This window comes from Lepidochelys olivacea (assembly GCF_965140295.1).
Source record: "Lepidochelys olivacea isolate rLepOli2 genome assembly, chromosome: 2".
Lineage (NCBI taxonomy): Eukaryota > Metazoa > Chordata > Testudines > Cheloniidae > Lepidochelys > Lepidochelys olivacea.
In genome coordinates this window covers 69,338,709-69,365,204 of record NC_140412.1, presented here as the reverse complement: position 1 = coordinate 69,365,204, position 26,496 = coordinate 69,338,709, and the positions used below count along the sequence as shown (strand labels likewise).

Here is a 26,496-nt window from a genome sequence, read left to right as displayed (position 1 = left end):
CGGGCGCCGCTTCCGGCGGAAGGAACGCGGCGGTGCTGCACGCGTGGCCGGCGCAGGGCGGAGCCGATCGCGGGAGCTCCGGGGCGCCCCCGAGCCCCGCGCACGGGGCCGGACCGCTGCGTTCCCTGGCGCGCGGTGCGCAGAGCCCGGGCGCGGGCCGTTGCCCAGCTCCGCTCCCGAGGCCCCGACCAGCCGCCAGGTGGCCCCGTTTCTCAGCTCTGTGCCCAAGGAGCAGAAAAGCGGGCGAAGCAGCCAGTGGGGCAGCTGGCCAGTCAAGGTGCTAACAGAGTACTCAAGGGAGGTGATAAAGCCAGCGGGGAGAAACTAACTACAGTCTTTGCACCTGTCTGCACAGCTAAGGCTGTGAGGGAAGATTTCCCAAGTTGAGCCCTTCTTTGTAGGTGACAACTCTGAAGAACTGTCTAAGATTGAGGTGGCATTAGAGGAGGGTTTGGAACAAACTGATAAAATTAAACAGCAATAAGTCACCAGGACGAGATGGTATTCGCCCAAGAGTTCTGAAGGAACTCAAATGTGAAATTGCAGGTCTACTAACTGTGGTATGTAACTTATCATTTAAATCAGTTTCTGTACCAGATGACTGGAGGATAGATAAGGTGATGCCAATTTTTTAAAAGGGCTCTAACGGTGAGCCTGGCAATTACAGGCTGCTAAATCTGTCTTCTGTACCAGGCAAACTGGTTGAAACCATAGTAAAGAACAGAATTGTCAGACACATAGATGAACACAATTTGTTGAGGAAAAGAGTCAGTGGTTTTTGTAAAGGGAAATCATTCCTCGCCAATCTACTAGAATTCTTTGAGGATGTCAATAAGCATATGGACAAGGGTGAGCTAGTGGATACAGTGTAGTGAGTTGCAAATGAAAAAAGGTAGTCATGGCCAAGAGCTCCTTTATATTTTTTTTCAGTACAATTTAACTTCCACTTTTTAAAGGATGCCTTTTTGCCTTTCCCCTGCTTTTTACTTTGTTGTTTAGCTACAGTGGTTTTTTTTTTTTGGTTTTCTGTGTTTTTTAATTTGTGGGTATACGTTTAAGTTGAGCCTCTGTTATGTCATCTTTTACAAGTTTCCATGAAGCTTGCAGGGATTTCATTTTTGGCACTGTATCTTTTTAATTTCTGTTTAGCTAACTTCCTCATTTTTGTGTAGTGCTGCTTTCTGAAATAAAATGCTACTATGGTGTTTTTCCCACCACAGGGATGTTAAATTTAATTGTATTATGGTCACTATTACCAAGTAGCTCAGCTATATTTACCTGTTGAACCAGATCCTGTGCTCCACTCAAGACTAAATCAAGAATTGCCTTTCCTTTTGTGGCTTCCAGGACTAGCTGCTCCAAGAGGCAGTCATTTAAGGTGTCAAGAAACTTTATTTGTGCATCCCATCCTGAGGTGACGTACTCAGTCAATATAGGGATAGTTGAAATCCCCATTATTGAGTTTATTTTATAGCCTCTCTGATATGCCTTGAGTATTTCACAGTCACTATCACCATCCTGGTCAGGTGGTCAGTAGTATATCCCTGCTGATATTTTATTATTCAAACATGGAATTACTATCCATAGAGATTCTATGGTACAGTTTGGTTCATTTAAGATTTTTTTACTTCATTTGATTCTATGCTTTCTTTCACATTGTGCCACTCCTCCACCAGCATTACCTGTACTGTCCTTCAGATATATTTTGTGCCCTGGTATTACTGTGTCCCATTGATTGTCCTCATTCCATCAATATCCTCATTTAATATGAGGCACTCTAGTTCACTCATCTTATTATTTAGACTTCTAGCATTTATATGTGTCTTTTTTAAGCTGCCATTACCTGATGTAATTAAATGGGATTCTTTCATTTGACTGTCTCATCAGATCCTACCTCTATTTTATTTTCCATCCTTTCCTCCTTACTAGGACAGAGAATCTCCATTAATAGATCCTCCCTTCGGGGATGTCTCTGTCCAAATCACGTGCTCCTCTGCACCTGTCGGCTTTCCCCCAGCCCTTAATTTAAAGGTCAGAGCTGGTTTTTTAATTTTACACACCAGCCATCTCGTTCCATTTTGGCTTAGGCAGAGCCCATCCTTCCTGTATGGGCTCCCCCTCTCCCAAAAGGTTCCCCAGTTCCTAATAAATCTAAACCTCTCCTTCCTACACCATTGTCTCATCCACGCATTGAGACCCTACAGTTCTGCCTACCTAGCTGGCCCTGCATGTGGAACTGGAAGCATTTCAGAGAATGCTACCATGGAGGTCCTGGACTTCAATCTCTCACCAGCAGCCTAAATTTGGCCTCCAGGACTTCTCCTATGTCATTGGTACCTATATGTACCACAACCACCAGCTTCCCAGTGGTTTTAGCGCCAAAATGGTCAGAGCTGATGACGCTGTTGCAGTTACAAGCATCGGTGTGGACATCTGATTGCTCTGTGCTACTGGAGCAGATGGTGATGCCGTAGCCTGTGGGGAGCACCTTGGTGCTGCATCTTTGGGCGGGTCCCTCAATGTCGTAGCAAAGGAGGTGGGCTTCCGTTTGCCTCTTGACTCCAAGCCTGCCTGCTTGTGGTCACTGGCTTTCACAATACGCGTGGTACCAGCAGCTCCTGGTGCCTCATATGTATTCAGCTGTGGTGTGGTCAGTACTGAGGATACAGAATGAGCCTTTTCGGGGGGGAAGTTGATGCTTTTTTCCTCGCTATCTTTTTGGTGAAGTGAGCCTTCCTTTGTGAAGAGGGTAAAGTCTCTGGAGATTGTTGTCCAGAGGCGGTCTGTTGGCCGGGATTCGATGCTATACTTCTCCATAAGTGTAAATTTGAAATGCAAGTCTCTGTCCTTTCTGGCGTGAGCCTTTAAATCAGCTTGCTGCAGTGAGAACACTTTTGTGGGATGTGTGTCTTACCTAAGCATCAGATGTATTGCGAGTGTCCATCCAATACCAAGATTGCCTCCTACGAGGAAGGGCACCACTTGAAGCCCGGTGAACTGGGCATGGATGGAATTATGGCGGTTCAGCCCAAGGGTGAACACAAACTATTCTGAGGGATAGGAAAATATGTATTTTCTTTTCAACAAAAAAAAAAACTGAAAAAGTGTAAGTAAATCTAACTAGTATTCTAAAACCACTCTAAAAACTATTTTAAGCACTGAAGAAAGCTATTTATTTTTTGCACTGCTGGAAGTACCTTCTCAGGGCGAGAACAGTTGAGAAGGAACTGAGTGGCATCTGGTCAGGCATGGTAGATAGATGCAGACAATGATGTGCGATGGGGACAGCGCATGCGTGACCCAGGCAAGCACTGCTGCTGAAATTCTCTGATCAAACACATGGGCACACATTCACCAGAAGTGAAGCACCTATAGGGACACTCTGAAGTAGTTTTCATTCTGCAGTTTCATATTATGCTAAAAATTTTCACCCTACCCTGGCATTTTTGTGGTCTGAGCTAGCATTACTTTGCTTTCTCACCCCATCTGTAATGTTTCCTGTGAGTGGGTGATCCATTAGCAATTGCTCAAACTGGACAATTACCTTCCTTGGTACTCTGTTTAATGAGTTACATTTCCAGGTTCTTTTAATGGCTTACTAGAGAGGTTATTACAGCCTAGGATTCTCCCACTCAGCCAGCATTCATGTTACTTGTGCCATTGGTTTACTGGTTAAGGACCAGAAGTGCTGCTATCAGGATAATGGAGTCCAATCTAATAAAAACATCTTGTCCACTTCCAGGCCTGTCTTACCCAACATATTGCTACTTAACTTTCCATTATCCTTATTCTTCTCCCATTAACTATATTCCCAGTACCTCTCTGTATCAGCAGTCTATTGCAAATGGACCCAACTGCAGGTTCCACAGGCCTCCAAACCAGTGGGGTCTGGGCAGAATTTTGTCTGAACTCTTCATTGTGGCATAGGACTGCCGTCTAGAAGCCCTGCTCCCTGAAAAATAGTCCCTCAAACCTTCTTGCTTACAAATGCTCCCTAAGAGTCCCACCTCAGGTGCAATCACACTGGGCTTATAGTTTAACCCTTTTGTGGAAAACAGTGCAGGAAAGCAAGGAAAACAGGCTTAGCTAGGGAATTTATTAACAGTTTACTCTTTAAAAGAGCCAATTATTTGAAAAAAGATTCTGGAGACGCAGCTTCCCGTTGTCTGACCTCACCCCTCCTTGAGTCCATGGCTTCTCAGCATTTCAGACTAGGCAGAATCCCTCCTGTCTAATCTCTCTCCAGCCAGTCTTGCTTACATCTACCCCTCTGCATCCTCCCCCTTGACAATGCAGTCTGTCTTCTTTTGCCAAGTGCCTAAACTGAGAAATTGCAGTTCAACTAACCAGGCTGGCTCCCCTGTATAGAAATGCCATTGTTCCATGGAATTGGGCCTCCAGTTGAGAAACCGAGTTGATGGCTGCTCAGTTATGGGGTCCTTCATCAGGACAGCAAGCATCTTTCCTGGGTAGGGCATGTGTCTGGAATACATTACAATAATTGTCTTGAGCAAGGTTAGACGTGCTCAGCACATATATGGCATTTACACTACAACACGAGCTGATATACCCCATTCTGTCACAGAATCAACTTTATTTTTATTGATTAATTTCACCACAGTATGGATATTTCTCAGTATTTTATTCCAGTTTTTATCAGCTTTTTGTACTAGAAAATTGAAGAGAAGGATGCCATTTTTGTTCAAACTTGAGTAATGTACAAGTAAAGGTTAATATTCAGGAGTAAAACAAAATGATATTGCATGTCGTCACTTCTGACTATAGAGTACTGCATGCTGTTTTCATCTATAAGGCCTAAAAAAAATGTAACCCACATCAGTTTAATGCCATTGCCAACTAGATACTTTTTTTTAAAAATAAAAATAAAAATCTAAAATATGATCTTGGTCTCAATTCTGCAACTGGATCCATGTGGGCAAACCCTTACACCTGCAGGGAGCCTGCTGAAGTCAAATGGGGTCTGCCCACACCAATCTGATGGCTGGATTGAGTTTTAGGATTATAAATTCTCACTGCCACTTTATATTGAATTATTTGTTATAGGCACTAAAGCCTAGATTCATAAAGATATTTAGGTACCTAAATACCGAAGTACCTTTGTGAATCTGGGCCTAACATTTTTTAGGCTATTTTTTTTTTTAAAAAGCCCCTTTTTGACTTTGACTAACAGCAAAATAAAGTTTGTTTTCAGTCATTTTGGGGTGCAGTAAGAGAGGGACAACTCTACTCTTCAAGCACCTATGTCTATTTTGTGTTGTCTGGCAATTACTGGTTGAATTCCACCAGCTGACTATATTTGGGTAGTAATCTCTAAGAGACTACCCAGGCACTTGGATTGCAGTTGTTTTTGGAGTCGGTTAAAAGGTTCATAAGTAATGATCTTTAACATCTGCTAATTGCCTATCCTACATAGGAACAAAACTCTGGCATCTCACCATTTTTTGGGAAACAGAACATAAAGTGTAAAAATAGAATTAGGAAGGCCAAAAAATAATTTGAAAAAAACATTGCCAAAGACTAAAAAAAATTTGCTATCACTTTTTCAAAGTGCATCAGAAGCAGGAAGCCTGCTAAACAACCAGTGGGGCCCCTGGACAATCGAGATGCTAAAGGAGCACTCAAGGACAATAAAGGCCATTGTGGAGAAATGAGTTCTTTGCATCGGTCTTCATGGTTGAGGATGTGAGGTAGATGCCCAAACCTGAGCCATTCTTTTTAGGTGACAACTCTGAGGAACTATGCCAGATTGAGGTGTCATTAGAGGAGGTTTTGGAACAAATTGATAAAATTAAACAGTAATAAGTCACCAGGACTAGATGGTATTCACCCAAGAGTTCTGAAGGAGCTCAAATGTGAAATTGCAGGACTACTAACTGGAATCTGTAACCTATCATTTAAATCCATTTCTGTACCAGATGACTGGAGGATAGCTAAGGTGATGCCCATTTTTAAAAAGGGCTGCAGAAGTGACCCCGGCAATTACAAGCTGTAGTGAAACGACAGCTCACTGGTGTGGCGCCTCCTGCTGGTAATCTCAGGAATTAGCTCTCCAGCATATAGAGCGCCTCCTCCTGGCCAGTGTCTCACCTGCCACTGGCCCCACATGTCCCTCCTGGACCCTGGTGCCCCTTTACCTTGGGGTCCTGCCCCCACACTCTGAGTCTCCCCTCACAAGGGAACCCCCAACCTTCTATCCCCACCTTGCCTCAGTGGCTACTGACAGTGCCTCAGTCATCTTCTAGCCCCCACTCACTGGGACAGACTGCAGTCTGTCATGGCCACTTATAATTGGCAAGGAGGTTGGATCAGCTGCCTCTGCCTATTCCCAGGCTGCACCTCTGTAGACCCAGTACCTTTGTACGCCTTCACCAAGGCCTGCAGCCTGGAGGTTTACCAGGCTGGAGCTCCCCAGTTCCTTTTGCCCTTTTCTCCAGCTCTGCTCTGCTTCAGGTACCTTGCTCCGAGGCAGCTAGCCCTTTCCACTCCATAGCTAGAGTGAGACTCCCTCAGCTCCTGGCTCCCAGCCCTCTTATAAGGGCCAGCTGGGCCCTGATTGAGCTGGCCACAGCTGTAGCTGCTTCTCCAGCCTAGCCTTTCACAGCTGCAGCCCTCTCCAAGGCTGCTTTTAACACCTTCAGGGTCAGAGGGGGTGACCACCCCGCTACACAGGCCAGTAAGCCTGACTTCAGTACCAGGCAAACTGGTTGAAACTATAGTAAGAACAAAATTGTCAGACAGATGAATATAATTTGTTGGGGAAGAGACAACATGGTTTTTGTAAAAGGGAAATCATGCCTTACCAATCTACTAGAATTCTTTGAGGGGGATCAACAAGCATGTGGACAAGAAGGATCCACTGGATATAATAATATATTTAGATTTTCAGAAAGCCTTTGACAAGGTCCCTCACTAGAGGCTCTTAAGCAAAGTAAGCTGTCTTGGGATAAGAGGGAAGGTCCTCTCATGGATTGGTAACTGGTTAAAAGATAGGACACAAAGGTGGGAAAAAATGCTCAGTTTTCAGAATGGAGGGGTAAATAGTGGTGTCCCACAGGGGTCTATACTGGGCCCAGTCCTATTCAACATATTCATAAATGATCTGGAAAAGGGAGTAAACCATGAGGTGGCAAAATTTGCAGAGGATATAAAACTACTCAAGATTGCAGTCTGCCTGGGATTTAACTAAGAGCTACAAAAGGATCTCTCAAAACTGGGTGACTGGGCAACAAAATGGCAAATGAAATTCAATGTTGATAAATACAAAGTAATGCACATTGGAAAACATAATCCCAACTATACATATAAAATGGTGGGGTCTAAATTAGCTGTTCTCACTCAAGAAAGATCTTGGAGTCATTGTGGATAGTTCTCTGAAAACATCCACTCAATGTGCAGCGGCAGTCAAAAAAAGTGACCAGAACGATGGGCATCATTAAGAAAGGGATAGATAATAAGACAGAAAATATCATATTGCCTCTATATAGATCCATGGTACGCCCACATCTTGAATATTGCGTGCAGACGTGGTCGTCCCATCTCAAAAAAAGATATATTGCAATTGGAAAAGGTTCAGAAAAAGAGCAACAAAAATGATTAGGGTTATAGAATGGCTGCCATATGAGGAGAGAATAATAAGACTGGGACTTTTCAGCTTGGAAAAGAGACGACTAAGGGGGGATATGATTGAGGTCTATAAAATCATAACTGGTATGGAGAAAATTAGATAAAGTGTTATTTACTCCTTCTCATAACACAAGAACTAGGGGTCACCAAATGAAATTAATAGGCAACAGGTTTAAAACAAACAAAAGTATTTTTCACACAAATGCACAGTCAACCTGTGGAACTCCTTGCCAGAGTTATAAATGGACACAAATCAGATGTCAAGAATTATTCTTTTACATAGAGACTGTCCAGTTTGGCTAACTTACATGGCAGGGGGCGTTGCTGGCACATGATGGCATATATCACATTGGTAGACGTCAAGAATTATAACATTCAAAAACTAGTCGGAGAACACTTCAATCTCCCTGGTCACTCAATTACAGACCTAAAAGTCGCACTACAACAAAAAAAACCTTCAAAAACAGACTTCAACAAGAAACTGCTGAATTGGAATTAATTTGCAAACTGGACTCCATTAAATTAGGCTTGAGTAAAGACTGGGAGTGGATGGGTCATTACACAAAATTAAACTATTTCCCCATGCTTATTTTTCCCCTTGCTGTTACTCATACCTTCTTGTCAACTGTTGGAAATGGGCCATCCTGATTATCACTACAAAAGGTTTTTTATCCTCCTGCTTTTAATAGCTCATCTTAACGGATCACTCTAGTTATCGTTGTATGGCAATACCCATTTTTTCATGTTCTCTGTGTGTATTTTTTATTTATATATATATATATATACACACACACACACACACACACAATCTTCCTACTGTATTTTCCACTGCATGCATCCGATGAAGTGGGTTTTAGCCCAGAAAGCTTATGCTCAGATAAATTTGTTAGTCTCTAAAGTGCCACAAGTACTCCTCGTTCTTTTGCTGATACAGACTAACACGGCTACCACTCTGAAATCTGTCAGAAGACAGGATATTGGGCTAGGTGGACCTTTGGTCTGACCCTGTATGGCCATTCTTATGTTCTTGAAGCTCCAGTCACTGAATCACACAACTGGAAAATAGATTAGCGCTGTCTGTGCTTTAACACTGGCTGAAACAAGTAATCCAAACATGCAAGAATCTCTTCTGGCCAAAGCACTCTCTCCATTGAAATCTGACCAGTTTCCTTGAAAGAACTGGATTGCGGCGCAGCATTGCAGAAGAGAAGATAATGCTCCTGATGCAGGAGCTATTAAGCAGATGCACAGAGAATCACAGCAGGACAAAGTGCACTAGGCAGAAAATTCCCACTACTGGGGTGATGGATGGCAGCTGGCCTGATAACTGGGACACTTCACAACAGCAGCAGGAAGCGACACTGGAGGCAAAACACTTTTAAAAGTATCAGCAGATACCGCCTCATTTTTAAAAAAGTCTTACATTAAAAACTCTCTCAAATGCTAAATGGTCTAGAAGATGGTGGGCTGAGTCACCAAATAGGTACATATGTAAGCATAAAAGATCAATGGGAAAAAGAACTAGGGATCGGAACAGTTTGTAGTTGGTAATCCAGGTGGCTGGAGGAAGAGACAGCAGAAGCTGGAGAGGTGGGCAAATGGCAGGCAGACAAGAAAGAGATGATGGAGCCAGTTAGGGTAGCTAACACAGGAGGAGGCAAGCAGGAGCAGTGATAAGTTTTGTGAATGTGGGATCTTTAGCTGCACACATTAAATGGGTGGGGGGGGGGGGGGTTGACCATAGGAGTTGCTTCTATTTAGGCTCCAGTGAGGTCCAGCAGTAAAGTCCTGGTCAGATATTGGTATTTCAATCTCCTTTTGTATCTTGCTTCTCTTAAGATTTCTTTCTAATCTTCTACTGTGTTATAGCTCTTCTCCCATTCTCTTGTTCTACAATGACTTCCTCAAGCCTCTTATTCTTTCCCCTCTCTTCTTCCACTTCGTCCACTTTCTACTATAACTCTTCCCACATAGTTTATCCTGTCAATCACTGTCTTTTCCCTTTACCTAACCTTTTTCACATCCCTTCTTCTCTCAGGAGTTATTATTGTCAGAAATGTCACTTTCATGGATTTTGCCACGCGATGGCTGGAAGCAGTAGCTCTAAGCAACACCAGGGCTAAAAGTGTGTGCCAGGCAGTAGCAGACATTTTTGCCAGGGTAGGTTGACCCTCCAGAATCCTTATGGATTTGGGAACTAATTTCCTGGCAAGGACCATGAAAAGCCTTTGGGAAGCTCATGGGGTGAGCTACCCTTACCACCACCAAACAAATGGCCTGGTGCAGAAGTTTAATGGAACTTTTGGGGCCATGATACATAAATACGTAAATGAGCACTCCAATGATTGGGACCTAGTGTTGCAGCAGTTGCTCTTTGCCTACAGGGCTATACCACATCCCAGTTTAGGGCTTTCACCATTTGAAAACGTGTATGGCTGTGAGGTTAAGGGGCCATTACAGTTGGTGAAGCAGGAATGGAGGGATTTACACTTCTCAAGGAACTAACATTCTGGACTTTGTAACCAACCTACAAGACACCCTCCGAAACTCTTTAGCCCTTGCTAGAGAAAACCTAAAAGATGCTCAGGAAGAGCAAAAGGCCTGGTATGATAAACATGCCAGAGAGCATTCCTTCAAAGTAGGGGACTAGGTCATGGTCTTGAAGGCACTCCAGGCCCATAAGATGGAAGTGACATGGGACGGGCCATTTACGGTCCGAGTGTGCCTGGGAGCTGTTAGCTATCTCATAGCATCCCCCACCTCAACCCTAAAGTGTACCATGTTAATTCTCTAAAGCCCTTTTATTGAAGAGAATTAAAGGTTTGTCAGTTTACAGCCCAGGAAGGAGATGACACTGAGTGGCCTGAAGGTGTCTACTATGAAGAAAAAAGTGATGGTGGTGTAGAAGAGGTGAACCTCTCCATGACCCTCAGACGTATGCAGCGACAGCAGATCAAGGAGCTGTGCACTAGCTTTGCACCGATGTTCTCAGCCACCCCAGAACAGACCGAACAGACATACCACTCCATTGACATAGGTAATGCTCGCCCAATTAGATCCCAACCTTACCAGGTGGCTCCTTAAACCAAAACTGCTATAGAACGGGAGATCCAGGACATGCTACATATGGGGGTAATCCGCCCCTCTAAAAGTGCATGGGCATCTGCAGTGGTTCTAGTTCCCAAACCAGATGGGGAAATACACTTTTGCATGGACTACTATAAGCTAAATGCTGGGACTCACCCAGACAACTATCCAATGCCATGCACAGATGAGCTATTGGAGAAACTGGGACGGGCCCAGTTCATCTCTATCTTAGACTTAACCAAGGGGTACTGGCAAGTACTGCGGGATGAATCTGCCAAGGAAAAGTCAGCTTTCATCACCCATGTAGGGCTATATGAATATAATGTGCTCCCTTTCGGGCTGCAAAATGCACCTGCCACCTTCCAGAAACTTGTAGATAGTCTCCTAGCGGGATTGGGAGAATCTGCAGTCACCTACCTTGATGTGACCATCTTTTCTGATTCATGGGCAGAACACCTGGAGCATCTGCAAAAAGTCTTTGAGCGCATAAGGGAAGCAGGACTAGCTGTTAAGGCTAAAAAGTTTCAAATAGGCCTCAACAGAGTGACTTACCTTGGACACCAGGTGGGTCAAGGAACTATCAACCCCCTACAGGCCAAAGTAAATGCTATCCAAAAGTGGCCTGTCCCAAAGTCAAAGAAACGGGTCCAATCCTTCTTAGGCTTGGCCGGATATTACAGGTGATTTGTACCACACTACAGCCAAATCGCCGCCCCACTGACAGACCTAACCAAAAAGAAACAGCCAAATGCAGTTCGGTGGACTGAAGAATGTCAGAAGGCCTTTAACCAGCTTAAAGTGACACTCATGTCTGACCCTGTGCTAAGGGCCCCAGACTTTGACAAACCTTTCCTAGTAACCACAGATGTGTCCGAGCGTGGTGTGGGAGCAGTTTTAATGCAGGAAGGACCAGATCAAGAATTCCATCCTGTAGTGTTTCTTAGCAAGAAGCTGTCTGAGAGGGAAACCACTGGTCAATCAGCAAAAAGGAATGTTACGCCATTGTCTACGCTCTGGAAAAGCTACTCCCATACGTTTGGGGACAGTGTTTCCACCTGCAAAGTGACCATGCTGAAGTGGCTTCATACCGTCAAGGACAACAACAAAAAACTTATTCAGTGGAGTTTAGCTCTCCAAGATTTTGATTTTGAAATACCACACATTTCAGGAGCTTCTAACAAGGTGGCTGATGCATTCTCCCTTGAAAGTTTCCCAGAATCAGCTGGTTAAAATAGTCCTTGAAATGTGGAAAATATTGTTAGTTTTTATATAATCAGTAGTATATCTAGAGGTGCATGTGTCTTATTAATTCTGTTTTCTCCTAGAGCTCCAGGAAGAAAACACAGCCAGTGTGAAGCAGGCTGTCCAGCACTGTCTGTGATTTGGGGGGGGGGTGTCAAACATACAGCAAAGGGTAACATAAAATCCCTCTTTTACCTGTAAAGGGTTCAGAAGCTCAGATAAGCTGGTTGTCATTTGACCAAAAGGACCAAAAAGGGGAGAAGATGATTTCAAATCTGTGGGGGGAAGGTTTTTGCTTTGTCTCTTTGTGTGTGTTCTCTCAGAGACAAGGAGAAAGACCAAGCAAATAATCTAGCTCCTACTGAACGATACATCTAACTTACAGAAATAGTAAGTAATAGCAAGGAAATGCATTAGAGTATCTTTTGTTTTATCTTGTGAATTTTCCCTGTGCTAAGAGGGAGGTTTATCCTTGTTTTTTGTAACTTTAAAGTTTTGCCTAGAGGGGAATCTTCTGTGTTTTGAATCTTATTACCCTGTAAAATCAGGATGGAAGGTAATTTTAGAGAGGTGTTTCTTCTACTTTTTTTTTTTTTGTAATAAAGTTCTGTTTTTTTAAGAATCTGATTGCTTTTAGTGTCCTAGTCTGTGCTCACCTGGTTTACCTATTTGGTTGGTAGATTATTCTCAAGCCCCCCCAGGGAAGGGGTTTGGGGGGATACTGTAGGGAAACATGAACTCCAAATGGTCCTTTTCCTGAATCTTTGTCTAACTCACTTGGTGGTGGCAGCAGTACCCATACAAGGGTAAGGAAGGATTTGTACTTTGGGGAAGTTTTTAACCTAAGCTGGTAGAAATAAGCTTAGGGGGTCTTTCATGTGGGTCCCCACATCTGCACCCTAGAGTTCAGAGTGGGGAGGGAACCTTGACACTGTTGTTAACAAACAAACAAAAACTCCAAGCTATGATTCACTTCTAGGTTGATTCAGAGGCCACTGAAGTCAATGGAAGTTTTTTTTTTTTTTGAAAATAGACTTCAGTGACTTTGGATCAGACTCTTTAAGAACTGTAACAGCACACTCTTACTCGGGTAATACTTACAATGGCATAAATGGATTACTTCAGATTTACACCCGTGTAACAGATATCTGACCCACTATCACTAAAACATTTGAAAAATATACTGTATACGCACGCTCCTCTCTGTCTAGCCTTAGTTAATATCAGCAGACCCTTACCCCCTCCTTTAGCTCCATTTCATTAGCAGTTTGGGTTTGCAATCTTTAATCTACCAAATCTAAATCCCTTTACAACTCACAACCCAATTCACATAAAGCATCTAGAGAGGGACATAAGAAGGGGGAGGGGCATGGTGGATCTCCCATTTGGTGCTCCTTTTCCCACAAGAAAATGCACTATATGAGCCCCTTCCACATATGGAAATGGAGGGAATGATCCAACAACAGTTTCCCAGAGTATGGTTTTTAATCACACAGCACTACAGGATTATCATTTATTTTGTTACAGCACTTCTGTGAAACATACAGATAGCAAAGTATTAAAGAAGTGTATTTTAAAACAAAATTTGGAAGAGGAGCGGATGAAAAACTTTTTTTTTTTAAATGATTAGTGATCACATTTATATGTGTAGTTGCCGTGCCACAGTTTTAAATTTTTGACATATGAAAGTATATTTAACTTAGGGTGATTAAGGAGCAACCAGTAGGATGTAATCTTTGTTGATAAAAACAATAGTAGGTCCCACATGCTATTACACAATAATAGTATGACATTGACATGGAGACAAAAGAATCTGAAAAAGGAGCTGGAAAGAAATGTATAGACAATATTATATTTAGAATATAAACTATATTAGGAATAGTAACAATCCAACACAAAATGCTTGCCCATTTTGGTCTAACCTCAATCCCATCTTTCCTTTTAATCATATCTTCAAATCCTCTATTTCTTTAGAAAAAATAGCTAGGTGTCTCAAACTGATCCCACTGAGGGTTACAAAAAGAAACTACATCATTTGCTCAAGAAACTCCCTGAAAAAGCACAAGGTCAAATCCGCACAGACAAACCCCTAGAACCCCAACCTGGGATATTCTATTTGCTACCCAAGATCCATAAACCTGGAAATCCTGGATGCCCCATCATCACAGGCATTGGCACCCTGACAGCAGGATTATCTGGCTATGTAGACTCCCTCCTCAGACCCTACGCTACCAGCACTCCCAGCTACCTTCGAGACACCACTGACTTCCTGAGGAAACTACAGTCCACCAATGATCTTCCTGAAAACACCATCCTAGCCACTATGGATGTAGAAGTCCTCTACACCAACATTCCACATAAAGATGGACTACAAGCCTTCAGGAACACTATCCCCGATAATGTCACAGCAAACCTGGTGACTGAACTTTGTGACTTTGTCCTCACCCATAGCAATTTCACATTTGGGGACAATGTATACCTTTAAATCAGCAGCACTGCTATGGGTACCCGCATGGCCCCACAGTATGCGAACATTTTTATGGCTGACTTAGAACAGCGCTTCCTCAGCTCTCATCCCTTTATGCCCCTACTCTACTTGTGCTATATTGATGACATCTTCATCATCTAGACCCATGGAAAAGAAGCCCTTGAGGAATTCCACCATGATTTCAACAATTTCCATCCCACCATCAACCTCAGCCTGGACCAGTCCACACAAGAGATCCACTTCCTGGACACTAGGGTGCTAATAAGCGATGGTCACAAATACCACCCTATACCGGAAACCTACTGATCGCAATGCCTACCTATATGCCTCCAGCTTTCATCCAGACCACACCACACGATCCATTGTCTATAGCCAAGCTCTACGATACAACCGCATTTGCTCCAAACCCTCAGACAGAGACAAACACCTACAAGATCTCTATCAAGCATTCTTACAACTACAATACCCACCTGCTGAAGTGAAGAAACAGATTGATAGAGCCAGAAGAGTACCCAGAAGTCACCCACTACAGGACAGGCCCAACAAAGAAAATAACAGAACACCACTAGCCATCATGTACAGCCCCCAACTAAAACCTCTCCAACACATCATCAAGGATCTACAACCTATCCTGAAGGACGACCCATTACTCTCACAGACCTTGGGAGACAGGCCAGTCCTTGCTTACAGACAGCCCCACAACCTGAAGCAAATACTCACCAGCAACCACACACCACACAAGAGAACCACTAACCCAGGAACCTATCCTTGCAACAAAGCCAACTGTGTCCACATATCTATTCAGGGGACACCATCATAGGGCCTAATCACATCAGCCACACTATCAGAGGCTCGTTCACCTGCACATCTACCAATGTGATATATGCCATCATGTGCCAGCAAAGCCCCTCTGCCATGTACATTGGCCAAACTGGACAGTCTCTACGTAAAAGAATAAATGGACACAAATCAGACATCAAGAATTATAACGTGCAAAAACCAGTCGGAGAACACTTCAGTCTCTTTGGTCACTCGATTACAGACCTAAAAGTGGCAATTCTTCAACAAACAAACTTCAAAAACAAACTCCAACGAGAGACTGCTGAATTGGAATTAATTTGCAAACTGGATACAATTAACTTAGGCTTGAATAAAGACTGGGAGTGGATGGGTCATTACACAAAGTAAAACTATTTCCCCATGTTTATTTCCTCTCCCCCCCCGCCCCTGACTGTTCCTCAGATGTTCTTGTCAACTGCTGGAAATGACCCACTTTGATTATCACTACAAAAGGTTTCCCTCCCTCCTCCCCCCCAGCTCTCTTGCTGGTAATAGCTCACCTTACTTGATCACTCTTGTTACAGTGTGTATGGTAACACCCATTGTTTCATGTTCTCTGTGTATATAAATCTCCCCACTGTATTTTGCACTGAATGCATCTGATGAAGTGAGCTGTAGCTCACGAAAGCTTATGCTCAAACAAATGTGTTATTGTCTCTAAGGTGCCACAAGTTCTCCTTTTCTTTTTGAGTTACACTCTATGATCTTCATTCAATTGACAGATTTTCACAATTAGTGGCCTTCACCTGTTCAAACCCATTACTATCAGGTTGTACTGTTAATATCTATGCAACAAAACTGAAGGCAAGAGGGTTGCACAGGTGTAATTGATTGGAGCTCAATAAGAATTCTGTTGACATATAAGAGGAGATAGAGTCAAGATCACTGTCTTTGGTGTGTTGACTTTGCAGTTTTAACAGGAATAAATATTAGTGCAAATTATTTTTGTCACTAAATTAAGCACTGGTGACTCTGAGCCCTGGTCTACACTAGGACTTTAGGTCGAATTTAGCAACGTTAAATCGATTTAAACCTGCACCCGTCCACACAGTGAAGCCCTTTAATTCGACTTAAAGGGCTCTTAAAATCGATTTCCTTACTCCACCCCTGACAAGTGGATTAGCGCTTAAATCGACGTTCCCAGCTCGAATTTGGGGTACTGTGGACACAATTCGATGGTATTGGCCTCCGGGAGCTATCCCAGAGTGCTCCATTCTGACCGCTCTGGACAGCACTCTCAACTCAGATGCACTGGCCAGGTAGACAGGAAAAGAACCGCAAACTTTTGCATCTCATTTCCTGTTTGGCCAGCGTGGCAAGCTGCAGGTGACCATGCAGAGCTCATCAGCACAGGTGACCATGATGGAGTCCCAGAATCGCAAAAGAGCTCCAGCATGGACCGAACGGGAGGTACGGGATCTGATCGCTGTTTGGGGAGAGGAATCCGTGCTATCAGAACTCCGTTCCAGTTTTCGAAATGCCAAAACCTTTGTGAAAATCTCCCAGGGCATGAAGGACAGAGGCCATAACAGGGACCCGAAGCAGTGCCGCGTGAAACTGAAGGAGCTGAGGCAAGCCTACCAGAAAACCAGAGAGGCGAACAGCCGCTCTGGGTCAGAGCCCCAAACATGCCGCTTCTATGATGAGCTGCATGCCATTTTAGGGGGTTCAGCCACCACTACCCCAGCCGTGTTGTTTGACTCCTTCAATGGAGATGGAGGCAATACGGAAGCAGGTTTTGGGGACGAAGAAGATGATGAGGAGGAGGAGGTTGTAGATAGCTCACAGCAAGCAAGCGGAGAAACCGGTTTTCCCGACAGCCAGGAACTGTTTCTCACCCTAGACCTGGAGCCAGTACCCCCCGAACCCACCCAAGGCTGCCTCCTGGACCCAGCAGGCGGAGAAGGGACCTCTGGTGAGTGTACCTTTTAAAATGCTATACATGGTTTAAAAGCAAGCATGTGAAAGGATTACTTTCCCCTGGCATTTGCGGTTCTCCTAGATGTAGTCCTAAAGCCTTTGCAAAAGGTTTCTGGGGAGGGCAGCCTTATTTCGTCCTTCATGGTAGGACACTTTATCACTCCAGGCCAGTAACACATACTCGGGAATCACTGTAGAACAAAGCATTGCAGTGTATGTTTGCTGGCATTCAACCAAAATCCGTTCTTTCTCTCTCTGTGTTATCCTCAGGAGAGTGAGATATAATTCATGGTCACCTGGTTGAAATAGGGTGCTTTTCTTCAGGGACACTCAGTATAGCCCATTCCTGCTGGGCTGTTTGCCTGTGGCTGAACAGAAATGTTCGCCGCTGTTAGCCACAGGGAGGGGGGAAGGTTGAGGGGGTAGTCACGCGGTGGGAGGAGGCAAAATGCGACCTTGTAACGAAAGCACATGTGCTATGTATGTAATGTTAACAGCAAGGTTTACCCTGAAAGAGTGTAGCGACTGTTTTATAAAATGTGTCTTTTTAAATACCGCTGTCCCTTTTTTTTTCTCCACCAGCTGCATGTGTTTCAATGATCACAGGATCTTCTCCTTCCCAGAGGCTAGTGAAGCTTAGAAAGAAAAAAAAACGCACTCGCGATGAAATGTTCTCCGAGCTCATGCTGTCCTCCCACACTGACAGAGCACAGACGAATGCATGGAGGCAAATAATGTCAGAGTGCAGGAAAGCACAAAATGACCGGGAGGAGAGGTGGAGGGCTGAAGAGAGTAAGTGGCGGGCTGAAGAGAGGGCTGAAGCTCAAATGTGGTGGCAGCGTGATGAGAGGAGGCAGGATTCAATGCTGAGGCTGCTGCAGGACCAAACCAGTATGCTCCAGTGTATGGTTGAGCTGCAGCAAAGGCAGCTGGAGCACAGACTGCCACTGCTGCCCCTCTGTAACCAACCGCCCTCCTCCCCAAGTTCCATAGCCTCCACACCCAGACGCCCAAGAACGCGGTGGGGGGGCCTCCGGCCAACCAGCCACTCCACCACAGAGGATTGCCCAAAAAAAAGAAGGCTGTCATTCAATAAATTTTAAAGTTGTAAACTTTTAAAGTGCTGTGTGGCATTTTCCTTCCCTCCTCCACCACCCCTCCTGGGATACCTTGGTAGTCATATCCCTATTTGTGTGATGAATGAATAACGAATGCATGACTGTGAAGCAGCAATGACTTTATTGCCTCTGCAAGCGGTGATTAAAGGGAGGAGGGGAGGGTGGTTAGCTTACAGGGAAGTAGAGTGAACCAAGGGGCGGGGGGTTTCATCAAGGAGAAACAAACAGAACTTTCACACTGTAGCCTGGCCAGTCATGAAACTGGTTTTCAAAGCTTTTCTGATGCGTACCACGCCCTCCTGTGCTCTTCTAACCGCCCTGGTGTCTGGCTGCGCGTAACCAGCAGCTAGGCGATTTGCCTCAGCCTCCCACCCCACCATAAACGTCTCCCCCTTACTCTCACAGATATTGTGGAGCACACAGCAAGCAGTAATAACAGTGGGAATATTGGTTTCGCTGAGGTCTAAGCGAGTCAGTAAACTGCGCCAGCGCGCCTTTAAACGTCCAAATGCACATTCTACCACCATTCTGCACTTGCTCAGCCTGTAGTTGAACAGCTCCTGACCACTGTCCAGGCTGCCTGTGTACGGCTTCATGAGCCATGGCATTAAGGGGTAGGCTGGGTCCCCAAGGATACATATAGGCATTTCAACATCCCCAACAGTTATTTTCTGGTCTGGGAAGAAAGTCCCTTCCTGCAGCTTTTGAAACAGACCAGAGTTCCTGAAGATGCGAGCATCATGCACCTTTCCCGGCCATCCCACGTTGATGTTGGTGAAACGTCCCTTGTGATCCACCAGAGCTTGCAGCACTATCGAAAAGTACCCCTTGCGGTTTATGTACTCGCCGGCTTGGTGCTCTGGTGCCAAGATAGGGATATGGGTTCCATCTATAGCCCCACCACAGTTAGGGAATCCCATTGCAGCAAAGCCATCCACTATGACCTGCACATTTCCCAGGGTCACTACCCTTGATATCAGCAGATCTTTGATTGCGTGAGCTACTTGCATCACAGCAGCCCCCACAGTAGATTTGCCCACTCCAAATTGATTCCCAACTGACCGGTAGCTGTCTGGCGTTGCAAGCTTCCACAGGGCTATCGCCACTCGCTTCTCAACTGTGAGGGCTGCTCTCATCCTGGTATTCATGCGCTTCAGGGCAGGGGAAAGCAAGTCACAAAGTTCCATGAAAGTGCCCTTACGCATGCGAAAGTTTCGCAGCCACTGGGAATCGTCCCAGACCTGCAACACTATGCGGTCCCACCAGTCTGTGCTTGTTTCCTGAGCCCAGAATCGGCGTTCCACAGCATGAACCTGCCCCATTAGCACCATGATGCATGTATTGGCAGGGCCCATGCTTTCAGAGAAATCTGTGTCCATGTCCTGATCACTCACGGGACCGCGCTGACGTCGCCTCCTCGCCCGGTATCGCGTTGCCATGTTCTGGTGCTGCATATACTGCTGGATAATGCGTGTGGTGGTTGATGTGCTCCTAATTGCCAAAATGAGCTCAGCGGCCTCCATGCTTGCCTTGGTATGGCGTCCGCACAGAAAAAAGGCGTGAAATGATTGTCTGCCCTTGCTTTCACGGGGGGAGGGAGGGTGGGAACGGGGTCCTGACGATATGTACCCAGAACCACCCGCGACAATGTTTTAGCCCCATCAGGCATTGGGATATCAACCCAGAATTCCAATGGGCAGCGGAGACTGCGGGAACTGTGGGATAGCTATCCACAGTGCAACGCTCCGGAAGTCGACGCTTGCCTCGGTACTGTGGAAGCGCTCCGCCGAGTTAATGCACTTAATGCACTTACAGCATTTTCTGTGGGGACACACACACTCGAATATATAAAACCGATTTCAAAAAAACCGACTTCTATAAATTCGACCTAATTTCGTAGTGTAGACATACCCTGAGTAGATAGAAGAGGATCTCTGCTCGGTAAGAGGTGTCATTTTTGAGTAGACACTTTTCAGGACAAAAGCAGACTAAGTACATTGATACACTGCAGCACTGACTAATCAACTCAGTTCAACATACACAATGTGTAGTGCTTGTTCCGACATCAGACAGCTATTTAGTAATTGATCAAATTCAAGGACTTTGAATTTACAATAGAGCCACTATACACCTCTCTGGCATTATAAAGAGCCCTTTTTCCCCCTCTAATATGTGTGCCTTTTACACTGACACAAGTGACATACAGAGGGAGGCGGAGACTATCAAATATATGCAGTTTAAATATACATTTGTCTAACTACCTTAACCATTTTAAATTATATATTAGAATCTGGAGACCTTGCTTGTTCTCAGGGCAATTACATCCTTGATGTGGTGCATGTCATAAGTCTGAAATAGTCCTAGTTTATTGATTTTTCAGAGGATCTCTGCTCAGCAAAAGCCCATTTGTTTATTTCAAGGGTAAGAGGACTCCGGTAGGACATTAGAAAGATCTAAAGATTGGGTTATTATATATTCTAATTATTGGGTGAAGAAGGTGGTAATTATTTTTCTATAATTATGGCAAGGAATGTTTAGAGAAAAGGATAGAGGGTCCTTTTTATGAAAGGGTATATGAATCAAAATAAATACAAATACATGTATTTGTTTATTATTTAAGGGCACTCTTAAAAGTGTTCCTCAACACTGGACAGTAATTGTTGACAAGTCTATTCAGTTAGGTTGTGCTGTGGCTTTGAGGCCTTCTTCAGAAATGTAGTATACATATATGCCAATTAAAGGCACTGTCAGAAATCCCCCCCCAATAATAGGGTGTGGCTGCAAAGCCCCCTAACAGAAGTGTGAATGTGTCCTGGACAGTCTGCTTCTTCTGGAATTTGGCCTGAAGCACACGATCTCAGAATCATTGGGGTAAGAGAGTGAGAGAGCAAATCATTAATTGAACTAAAATCTAGGGTCCCAGACTGAAACCCCTACTCGGCCAAACCACCACTGAAGCCAACAGGATTTTCACCCGAGTATGCACTATAGGATTGAACTGCAATTAGGTAAAGAAATACATTAATCAAAATTGTGCAAAACTACCACCTCATTCCATATCTCCACCCAGATGGGAAAATGTTATTTTTTAATTATCATAGGTAGAGCAACATCTGTAACTGGTTCCATTCTATATCGTCTTTTTCAAAAATTTAAAATTTTCCTCACATTTTTTATCTTTCAGGCTTAAAAATTCCATTAGTTACAGCCTGACTTCTTTTTTTTCCTTTTTTTTTTTTTTTTTTTTTATTAAAGATTGAGCAAAACCAGGTAAACCATTTTCAATAATAAAGTATTAAATATATATTCATGTCATTCGGGAAAAAAAAGAGACTTTTAAAAAAAAATAGCTTTAACACGTCTGGGGTTTGAGAAAAGAAGCTTCAAATTTACCAGGGAGATAGCATCTAGATTACTAGTGTGTTTTCCTTGGTCTAATGAAAATCCATGTAGATTTGCCTGAATTATAAGGATTTTTAAAAGAAACTTTGAGCATGTACACATTTTTATCATATGATGGTCTTTTTTTAAAAACTAAAGATCTTCCAATATTCTACTGGCACTACAGGTTTGTATGTTAGGAGAGCATTAATTCTCATTCAGCAAATAATCTCTTACTGTTGGCACTGGACACATGTGCATATGAAAGCTGTGTGGCATTTCTCATTCAGGGCCTAATCCAAAACTCATTGAAGGGCTCTAAATCAGGACTGTAGTGCACAGATTAGATGGAAAGTGAGGCGGGGGTATATAGAGAATGTGTCACTGCAGAAATTGAATTTTGCATAGGGAATGAGGCAAGGATCACACTAAACAATGAGGATAAAAATAAGTATCAAACAGGTGTCAATCACTATGTACTGTGGAACCTGTGCACTGAAGATGATGTGTGGGGAAGGGATAGTGTTTGTTCATTTAATTGAAATCTGTGTTGTAATGCATATACACAAGGGAGCAGTTAGTGTTGCAGCAGCCACCCTAACTTTGTCATATCATGACTTTTGAGTATTTTGCTTTGCAACCTTAATGTCCCTTTTAGATTATTCTGTGGCTTACAATAATTTATATGCTGTATAAAAATGTGCTGGGAGCTGTACATGCATATGACAAGTCATGGACCCCAAAAAGCATGCATTCTAAACAGACAACTTTTCCATCATTCAATGTTTTTAACTATTGTGTTGGGGATTTTTTAAATAAGGATATGTACATGCACACCTCTCCTGTTTTCGTTTTTTGTTTTACACAAGCATTTTTAAAAGGCAGTTTTTGTCCAGTGTTTGGAGAGTGTCATTCTAGACGTACTGCTTCTCAGGACAGCATGACTGTTTCCATAATGTCAGAATAAGTTGAAGATTGGACTGGATTTATTTTAATTTAAGTTTCTGTGATGGGGCATGTGCCTCACACAGGGCTAATTGGGGTTAAGGTGGTCAGGCAGGCCCTTTAATTCCAGTTGGTGCACCTGGAGGAGGAACCAGGGAGTATGCCACTAATTAGAAATAGGGTCATCTGAACAGAAGGCGGGGCCAGTATAAAGCCCAGGAGCAGTGATCAGCAGGGGGACTGCAGGAAGGCAGGTTGTAGTTGCTCCCTGAGTGGAGGGAGTTTGAGACTGGCAAGGGCTGGGGGAGGAGTCAGAGGAGTAGGAAGAAGCCCAGGGAAACAGCAGCAAGGGGGTCAGACAGCGCAGAGACCGTGGCTGCTTATTATAGGGTCCCTAGGCTAGAACCAAGTGAAGAGGGCTGGCTTGGGTTCCCTTGCTATCTACTGGCAAGGGCACTGGAGACACCAGCTAGACAGCAGGTCCAGAAGGACTTTGAATTCCCTGGAAGGAATTAATTACTAACATTCTGCAAGTGGTGGCAGTGTTCATTTGGTCAAAGGGGATTCATTTATGCAGCTACCTGGACTTCTTTGTCATCAGTCTGCTCAGGAGTCTTGTTTAATTTGATTTAGTCCAGGTCAGCACATCTTTCTTGAAAGCAAAGAGACACTTCAAAAAACCACCCAAAAAACTGAAGTCACTCCAACCCTGCTTACAGGAGAAGGAAAGAGGAGATTCATTCCCTCCATAGTACCAAAAGCCACAACTGCCTCCGGGATGCCAGGAGCCTGAGCTGCCTCCATCACCTTTCTGGCTGCCAAAAAGGCCCCACATGTCTCCTTACCCAGCTATTAAAACTCAAGCTCTTCTCTCACACTAAAAAATTTCTACTATGCAGTTATGACTTGGCAATGCATAACTAATAAATGGGAATTCGATATCAAAATAGGCCAAGGAATAGCATAGTGATACTGTTTACTGACAAATGTGAAAATTAAAACTTCCATATTTAAATTTATTTGAAGCTGCTACACAATCTCCACACCATTAAGAAGCCAGAAGGCCTCACTGGACAACCAAGATGCAATACACAGGGACTTGTCTGTGGGGTTCATTCATACTACCCATGATGGACAATAGCAGATTTCCTACATAGGGAAGTTAAATCGCCGCTGGAGTCCTGGGCAGCGCTGGCCGGGCAGCGTGGAAGGGCTGGCTGGGAGATGCTGCCCCCAGCCCTGCCCCTTCTGCCCCAGCCCCCATACCAGTAAGTTTTCAATTTTACTTTCACCCCTGAATTTACTAGCCAGGTACAAATCTCCCTAGTGAAACAGACTAGAGAGAATGGATACTGACTGGACAAAACTAGCCAACCTGCAACTCCCAAGGCCATAAGAAGTAAGAATAATTGTTGTAATAATTTAGTGTTGTAAAATAAATAAATAAATACATTTTAAAAAATGGAATACATGAAAGCATGAAAGGACAGTTGGACTGAGGATGGTAGCAATGGCTAAGAATAGATAAATAAAAAGGCACCAATTTTAGCAGGATAAGTAAAAATGTATCAGTTAAAAGGATTTTGGGTTATGATGGGGTTATATTTAGAATAAAATAGTTATAAATGAGAATTTTAATGTGCACCTGCATAATGTTATGAAACAAGACATAAAGAACATGTATTTAACAGAGGGAGGCGGAGCAATGCAGGACCTTCACCAGAGTGGAGCAGCATTCATCTAAACACTGGCAAACATCCTACCTGCACTCCAGAAAAAGTTAAGAAACGGTTACTCACCTTTCATCACTGTTGTTCTTTGAGATTTGTTGTTCAGGTCTATGCTATATTATGTTGTCTGCTCTATCTGCTGGACTTATGCTTTTTGCTTAATTAAGATAAGAAAATTTTGGGACAATATATTACTATTAAAGCTTTAAATTAGTTAAGCTTAGTATTGGTGTGGATTGTGCTTTTCACCCAACAATGTGAAGCCATCTTCTCAAGGCTACTGATACTGTGGCAATGAAAGATTAAAGCAGGTTACCACAATAACCCTTAGTCACTCACCAGCCCTTGGTTATTCACCAACAGACCAGGTTCTGAATCATTCTTCTGTCCAGGTGGAGTATCTGCCACCTATTTCCTTCTCACTGATCGCACAACCAAATAGAAATGGGAGACATCCTTTTAGAGGAATGTGATAGAGTATCTAGCCCAACATAGGTGAGGAAAGGATAAATGTGGGCTGGAGGCCTGCATTAAAGCACCTGGTTGCATCTGGTAGGCCTAATGAAAGATGAAACACAGCTGGGGAGGAGCTGAATAGTTATTATAAAGATAAGCAGTAGGGGTAGTAGTATGAGACTTCTGTGCTAAAACTCAGACAAAGAAGGGGACTGTTAGAGTTGAAGATAATGCTATGTAGCAGGTCCTGGATAGAAGAAATGAAGTGATTTTGTTTAGAATACTAACTGGCTATTATAACTTAAAAAATTTTTTAGAATAAATAAAGACAAACTGTGTTCTGTAAGGTGGAAGAAACAATTGATTGCTTTTTATGGGTATGTAAAGCCTTTGCTAAAGAAAGGGAAAAGATTTCTGAGGAATTCAAATATCTGAAAGTAACAAAAGCTACACTGCTATTTAGTAAAAGTATCAGGGAAATGGAGCATTCTTAGAATGGTGTTATTACATTACTTGGAAGATAGGGCAGAGCAAGAGCATATAAACCACTAAGCATTTAGGAATTATAGTTGGTGGTGGCTACGGACCAGTGATATTCAGAGTGAGGCTCTGGAGTCACAAGTAGCTCTTTAATGTGTTTCCTATGGTTCTTTGTAGCCCCTGACATTAAAAACCTGGTTAATAATTAAATCACACACTCAGGATGCTTTTATTAAGTTATTATCCAGTTGCAGTTGATAAAATAATACTTAGTCATTTTGCTGTGAGACTATTTTATTTTATTCATATGTGAAACAATGAATTCACACTACTGTGGCTCTTTTGGGTAGTGTTGATTACTAATTTGGTTCCTGAACCAGTGAGGTCTGAGTATTACTGCTATAGACTATTCAGTCCTTGTTTGCTTCCCCATTAAAAAAAAAGGGGGGCCTATAGGAGGAGAAGGAGAAGAATTATGTAGTCATTCTCTGGGTTTTAGAGAGTGGAGATTCCTGAAGGGAACAGGAAGGCTTTTGCCTGGTACAAAGAGCCCAGGAAGGGGCTGCTATGGTGGGAAGGAGTCCAGGGATATGGCAACAAGGGGTCAGATGGAGCCAACTTCGTCTACTCATTTTTGGGATCCTGGACTAGAACCCAGTGGCATGGGAGGGTCTGGCTACCGGAAAAGGTGGTGCATAAACAACCTGACAAGGGTGAGCAGGACTACTGAGTTTGGAAACAGGCCTCCAGGAAGACAGGGTGTTGCTCTGTACAAGGGCAGTAGGACAATGCTGCAGAGCCAAAGAAGAGTGCAGAGAAGTGAGCTTGGATAGAAGTGAAGAGTTTGAGTTTTTAATTTATTGGATTCCTTGAGGGTACTAGATGAGAACCTGCTATACTGTATTAGCCACAAGGGGAAAATCACTGATCTCCATTTGGGCTGGGAGCTCTAAAGAAAAGGGAGAGAGGCTACAAGACTCACTTCTGGTTTCTTTTTGTCAAAACAGCTGAAATTTGGCCACTTACTGGTATGGGAGGAGGTTCAGAAGTGCACACAACTGGAAAACATGAGTATGAGCACTGGTGGCAACGTATTTGGTAAAATACCATTATGAAAGAGTGTTTGAAGAAGGAATCCACACACAGAAGTTTGTCAGTTTTAAAA

General features: G+C 43.6%; 1 long non-coding RNA gene across 1 annotated transcript; it reads left to right on the top strand.

The window, feature by feature from the left end:
• The first annotated feature begins 127 nt into the window (after window positions 1-127).
• On the top strand, window positions 128-26,496 carry LOC311516066. Its single transcript, XR_014710319.1, has 4 exons — window positions 128-560; window positions 23,692-23,933; window positions 24,357-24,444; window positions 26,339-26,496. It is a non-coding gene; the product is annotated as an uncharacterized lncRNA (long non-coding RNA).